Genomic DNA, 7479 nt, shown 5'->3' with positions numbered 1-7479 from the left:
CTCATTAGTCAGAGAGGAGACATGGAGAGGTACATGGAGAGGAACATGGTATCATTAGTCAGAGAGGAGACATGGAGAAGAACATGGAGAGGAACATGGTCTCATTAGTCAGAGGGGAGAAATGGAGAGGAACATGGTCTCATTAGTCAGAGGGGAGACATGGAGAAGAACATGGAGAGGAACATGGAGAGGAACATGGTCTCATTAGTCAGAGGGGAGAAATGGAGAGGGACATGGAGAGGAACATGGTCTCATTAGTCAGAGGGGAGACATGGAGAAGAACATGGAGAGGAACATGGTCTCATTAGTCAGAGAGGAGACATGGAGAAGAACATGGAGAGGAACATGGTCTCATTAGTCAGAGAGGAGACATGGAGAAGAACATGGAGAGGAACATGGTCTCATTAGTCAGAGAGGAGACATGGAGAAGAACATGGAGAGGAACATGGTCTCATTAGTCAGAGAGGAGACATGGAGAAGAACATGGAGAGGAACATGGTCTCATTAGTCAGAGAGGAGACATGGAGAAGAACATGGAGAGGAACATGGTCTCATTAGTCAGAGGGGAGAAATGGAGAGGAACATGGAGAGGAACATGGTCTCATTAGTCAGAGAGGAGACATGGAGAGGAACATGGTCTCATTAGTCAGAGAGGAGACATGGAGAAGAACATGGAGAGGAACATGGTCTCATTAGTCAGAGAGGAGACATGGAGAGGAACATGGAGAGGAACATGGTCTCATTAGTCAGAGAGGAGACATGGAGAAGAACATGGAGAGGAACATGGTCTCATTAGTCAGAGAGGAGACATGGAGAAGAACATGGAGAGGAACATGGTATCATTAGTCAGAGAGGAGACATGGAGAAAAACATGGAGAGGAACATGGTCTCATTAGTCAGAGAGGAGACATGGAGAGGAACATGGAGAGGAACATGGTCTCATTAGTCAGAGAGGAGACATGGAGAAGAACATGGAGAGGAACATGGTCTCATTAGTCAGAGAGGAGACATGGAGAAGAACATGGAGAGGAACATGGTCTCATTAGTCAGAGAGGATACATGGAGAAAAACATGGAGAGGAACATGGTCTCATTAGTCAGAGAGGAGACATGGAGAGGAACATGGAGAGGAACATGGAGAGGAACATGGTCTCATTAGTCAGAGAGGAGACATGGAGAAGAACATGGAGAGGAACATGGTCTCATTAGTCAGAGAGGAGACATGGAGAAGAACATGGAGAGGAACATGGTCTCATTAGTCAGAGAGGAGACATGGAGAAGAACATGGAGAGGAACATGGTCTCATTAGTCAGAGGGGAGAAAGTAAATCAGTAACTAACAGAGCCTGAGGCGACGCAGCACAGTTCAATCTGAAAGAAGGAGATGAAAGAACAGAAATGTTAGTGTGACGAAATGAAACAAAGCAGTAGATACACACACACACACACACAGATAGAGAGGAGAAACACACACACACAGAGGAGAAACACACACACATACACAGAGGAGAAACACACACACACACACACACATACACACACACAGAGGAGAAACACACACACACATAGGAGAAACTCACACACACACATACAGAGAGGAGATACACACACAAATGCAGCAGATGATGCAACCTACGAACGCAGGAAACATTGAGAACTGTTTGAAGATGCTTCCACACGCACAATATGACATGTATCAATCAGCTGGTTGAGGAAGAAACAGACAGATCAGAGGACAGGAGGTCTGGTAGATGACATTCTAAAGGAATCCCCTGGAGCACTTCAATGGTTCACTTAAAGATCCTCTATAGAAGATACAGATGTTGTGCGGTCCCGGCGATCCGCTATAGAAGATACAGATGTTGTGCGGTCCCGGCGATCCTCTATAGAAGATACAGATGTTGTGCGGCCACAGCGATCCTCTATAGAAGATACAGATGTTGTGCGGTCCCGGCGATCCGCTATAGAAGATACAGATGTTGTGCGGTCCCGGCAATCCTCTATAGAAGATACAGATATTGTGCTGGTAATATGGGTCAGATCATTTGACCTGGTTGGGATAGAAGCAAGACGTTTTCACTGTAGTAATGGTGGAACCAGGATGCTAACGGATCTGCACTCACTTGTTTCTCTAGGGCATTCTGAAACAACGCTACAGCCAAGCCTTATCATTACAATAATCATTATCTGGGAGAGTTTTGTTCATAGTTGCACAGTGCTCCCATTGTTAAACTGCTGGTTGCATAGCAAAATATTGGTTGTACTTTAGAGTCCTGCTCCTATTCAAAGACACTTTATGAATACACTCCCTGAACTAAAGCACCTGATTCAAACAAGTCAATGGCTTGGGGATTAGTTGACTAATCAGGAATAGATCAAGTGGAACGGCTAGGGGGCTAGGAGGTTAGGAGGCTAGAGTGTTGAGAGGCTAGAGGTCTAGGAGGCTAGGAGGTTAGAAGGCTAGAGTGTTGAGAGGCTAGGGGTCTAGGAGGGGTCTAGGAGGCAAGGAGGCTAGAGTGTTGAGAGGATAGAGTGTTGGGAGGCTAGAGTGTTGGGAGGCTAGGGGTCTAGGAGGCTAGAGTGTTGAGAGGATAGAGTGTTGGGAGGCTAGAGTGTTGAGAGGATAGAGTGTTGGGAGGCTAGAGTGTTGGGAGGCTAGGGGTCTAGGAGGCTAGAGTGTTGAGAGGATAGAGTGTTGGGAGGCTAGAGTGTTGGGAGGCTAGGGGTCTAGGAGGCTAGAGTGTTGAGAGGATAGAGTGTTGGGAGGCTAGAGTGTTGGGAGGCTAGAGTGTTGGGAGGCTAGAGTGTTGGGAGGCTAGGGGTCTAGGAGGATAGAGTGTTGAGAGGATAGAGTGTTGGGAGGCTAGGGGTCTAGGAGGATAGAGTGTTGAGAGGATAGAGTGTTGGGAGGCTAGAGTGTTGGGAGGCTAGGGGTCTAGGAGGCTAGGAGGTTAGGAGGATAGAGTGTTGGGAGGCTAGAGTGTTGGGAGGCTAGGGGTCTAGGAGGCTAGGAGGTTAGGAGGCTAGAGTGTTGAGAGGATAGAGTGTTGAGAGGATAGAGTGTTGGGAGGCTAGAGTGTTGGGAGGCTAGGGGTCTAGGAGGCTAGGAGGTTAGGAGGCTAGAGTGTTGGGAGGCTAGGGGTCTAGGAGGCTAGGAGGCTAGAGTGTTGAGAGGATAGTGTTGGGAGGCTAGAGTGTTGGGAGGCTAGAGTGTTGGGAGGCTAGGGGGTTAGGAGGCTAGGAGGTTATGGATCTAGGGGGCTAGAAGACTAGGGGGTTAGAAGGCTAGAAGGCTAGGGCGTTAGGAGGCTAGGGAGTTAGGAGGTTATGGATCTAGGGGGCTAGAGACCTAGGGGGTTAGAAGGCTAGAAGGCTAGGGCGTTAGGAGGCTAGGGAGTTAGGAGGTTAGGAGGCTAGGGGATTAGGAGGCTAAGGTGGACATTTTTGTTTTTGTGTTTTTCTAATAACCAATTTCTATGTTCATGCACGTGACTGACTGAACGAATCCTCACTATCAGTATCTGCAATTTGGCAGAACGCCCAGAACCTTGTTTAGAGAAATGATATCTCAGATTCAAGGTCTCAGCTTAGAGAAGAAGTAGTCTTCACACATACGCATGTACACACACTGTCCAATAGTCTTCACACACTGCATGTACACACACTGTCCAATAGTCTTCACACACATGTACACACACTCTCCAATAGTCTTCACACACTGCATGTACACACACTGTCCAATAGTCTTCACACACACACACACACACACACACACACTGTCCAATAGTCTTCACACACATGTACACACACTCTCCAATAGTCTTCACACACATGTACACACACTCTCCAATAGTCTTCACACACACACACACACACACACACACACACACACACACACACACACACACACACACACACACACACACACACACACACACACACACACACACACACACACACACACACACACACACACACACACACACTCCAATAGTCTACACACATGTACACACACTCTCCAATAGTCTTCACACACACACATGTACACACACTCTCCAATAGTCTTCACACACACACACACACACACACACATGTACACACACTCTCCAATAGTCTACACACATGTACACACACTCTCCAATAGTCTTCACACACACACACACATGTACACACACTCTCCAATAGTCTTCACACACATGTACACACACTCTCCAATAGTCTTCACACACACACACACACACACACACATGTACACACACTCTCCAATAGTCTACACACACATGTACACACATTCTCCAATAGTCTTTACACACATGTACACACACTCTCCAATAGTCTACACACATGTACACACACACTCTCCAATAGTCTTCACACACACACACACACATGTACACACACTCTCCAATAGTCTTCACACACACACACACATGTACACACACTCTCCAATAGTCTTCACACACACACACACATGTACACACACTCTCCAATAGTCTTCACACACACATGTACACACACTCTCCAATAGTCTACACACATGTACACACACTCTCCAATAGTCTACACACACACACATGTACACACACTCTCCAATAGTCTACACACATGTACACACACTCTCCAATAGTCTTCACACACACACACACACTCTCCAATAGTCTTTACACACATGTACACACACTCTCCAATAGTCTTTACACACATGTACACACACTCTCCAATAGTCTTCACACACATGTACACACACTCTCCAATAGTCTTCACACACACACATGTACACACACTCTCCAATAGTCTTCACACACACACATGTACACACACTCTCCAATAGTCTTCACACACACACATGTACACACACTCTCCAATAGTCTTCACACACACACATGTACACACACTCTCCAATAGTCTTCACACACATGTACACACACTCTCCAATAGTCTTCACACACATGTACACACACTCTCCAATAGTCTTCACACACACACATGTACACACACACTCTCCAATAGTCTTCACACACATGTACACACACACTCTCCAATAGTCTTCACACATGTCGCTAACACTTCACTACTTCAGCAGCATGTTGATTCTCTTCTCGCTGACTGAACAACAACAAGCATCACCTACTGTCTAAGGAGTTATATAAACAACTAACTAATGACTTGTTTAATTACTTTTTTCAATTAAGGAGGACTTTTTTCCTGATGTTTAGGTACAGCGGTGGTTCTCACAGGCACAGATGAAACTGAAGAAAGAGGGAGAGAGAGGGGGTAAAACAGGGTGGGCATGATAGAAGAGAAGGAGAGAGGGGAGAAAGACAGAATCAGAGAGGGCATGATAGAAGAGAAGGAGAGAGGGAGAGAAAGACAGAATCAGAGAGGGCATGATAGAAGAGAAGGAGAGAGGGGAGAAAGACAGAATCAGAGAGGGCATGATAGAAGAGAAGGAGAGAGGGGAGAAAGACAGAATCAGAGAGGGCATGATAGAAGAGAAGGAGAGAGGGAGAGAAAGACAGAATCAGAGAGGGCAGGATAGAAGAGAAGGAGAGAGGGGGAGAAAGACAGAATCAGAGAGGGCATGATAGAAGAGAAGGAGAGAGGGGAGAAAGACAGAATCAGAGAGGGCATGATAGAAGAGAAGGAGAGAGGGGGAGAAAGACAGAATCAGAGAGGGCATGATAGAAGAGAAGGAGAGAGGGAGAGAAAGACAGAATCAGAGAGGGCATGATAGAAGAGAAGGAGAGAGGGAGAGAAAGACAGAATCAGAGAGGGCATGATAGAAGAGAAGGAGAGAGGGGGAGAAAGACAGAATCAGAGAGGGCAGGATAGAAGAGAAGGAGAGAGGGGGAGAAAGACAGAATCAGAGAGGGCATGATAGAAGAGAAGGAGAGAGGGGGAGAAAGACAGAATCAGAGAGGGCATGATAGAAGAGAAGGAGAGAGGGAGAGAAAGACAGAATCAGAGAGGGCAGGATAGAAGAGAAGGAGAGAGGGGGAGAAAGACAGAATCAGAGAGGGCATGATAGAAGAGAAGGAGAGAGGGGGAGAAAGACAGAATCAGAGAGGGCATGATAGAAGAGAAGGAGAGAGGGAGAGAAAGACAGAATCAGAGAGGGCACGATAGAAGAGAAGGAGAGAGGGGGAGAAAGAAAGAATCAGAGAGGGACAGAAAGTGGGAAAGAGAGAGAGAGAGGTACCCTGCTGTGTGTCAGATGAGAATCTAAAAAAGGAGAGTTGTCCAGCGTAGCAATCAGGTCTAGACACTCAGACACACACATCAAATCTACTCTTACTTTAGCTTCCTTTTCCTGTTTGCTATCGAGCGGTTCGTCCACACTGCCATCTTCCCACTCAGACACACACATACTCACATATCACTGACCAGCAAACTGACACACACACAAACACACATTCCCACTTCACCTCTGTGACTCCCACTAATGATGATGCTGCATGTCTCATTTGAATGCTGACACACACCAGCAGAGTCGTCCAGGGTTTCTCAACATCGGTCAGACAGATAGCAGACAAGAAAGCCTTCAGCTGTAATGTTAATACCAGTGGGCCTCCAGAGAGGGACAACATAGAATAAGGACAACAGAGATTAAGGACAACAGAGATTAAGGACAACAGAGATTAAGGACAACAGAGAATAAGGACAACATAGAATAAGGACAACAGAGATTAAGGACAACAGAGAATAAGGACAACAGAGATTAAGGACAACAGAGATTAAGGACAACAGAGATTAAGGACAACAGAGATTAAGGACAACAGAGATTAAGGACAACAGAGATTAAGGACAACAGAGATTAAGGACAACAGAGACTAAGGACAACATAGAATAAGGACAACAGAGATTGAGGAGAATTTGCTACAATGTTCTTGGAAAGGACAGAATACACCAGTTATACAACTGATCCAGTTCCAGAATGAACTTAAACCCCAGAGTTAACCTAATCCTAAGAGATAACCTAAACACAATAATTAACCTGAACCTAAGATTTAAAACGTTGATTTCTTCATGTTTTTTGAAGAACATTGCTAAGAAATGCCTCAAATGACATCGTACTAATTTCTTACCTGATCATAATCCACAAAACATTAGTTGCAAGGATATTGCTAATGTTTTAGCTATTGTTGTCAACCTTGCCAACGACAACCAAATGTAATACAGGAAATTGAACGAACAGCTAAATTTGGCCCGGATAGGCGAGGTGAAAAGGTCACTCTTGTTCATTTCTACTCCATAGATTATATGGGTATGGAATTTCAATTGGAGCTATATGGTGCTATACATCTCTCCTCTTCTCTGTCCCACTGTCATCAAGATCTTCTCTACAATCAGCATTTTGCTTATCAGCCACCCTGACATTTTAGTAAAGTCATTCTAAAATTGGTACAGAGGGCAAACCACACGCATGCAGACAGACTGAGCGAGAGAGACGGAGAAAGAGATACCCTGGTGTGAGTTTACAC

This window comes from Oncorhynchus gorbuscha, unplaced genomic scaffold (assembly GCF_021184085.1).
Source record: "Oncorhynchus gorbuscha isolate QuinsamMale2020 ecotype Even-year unplaced genomic scaffold, OgorEven_v1.0 Un_scaffold_912, whole genome shotgun sequence".
In the NCBI taxonomy this organism is placed as follows: domain Eukaryota; kingdom Metazoa; phylum Chordata; class Actinopteri; order Salmoniformes; family Salmonidae; genus Oncorhynchus; species Oncorhynchus gorbuscha.
The sequence above is the reverse complement of the archived record's forward strand: the minus strand, read 5'-3'. Positions refer to the sequence as shown.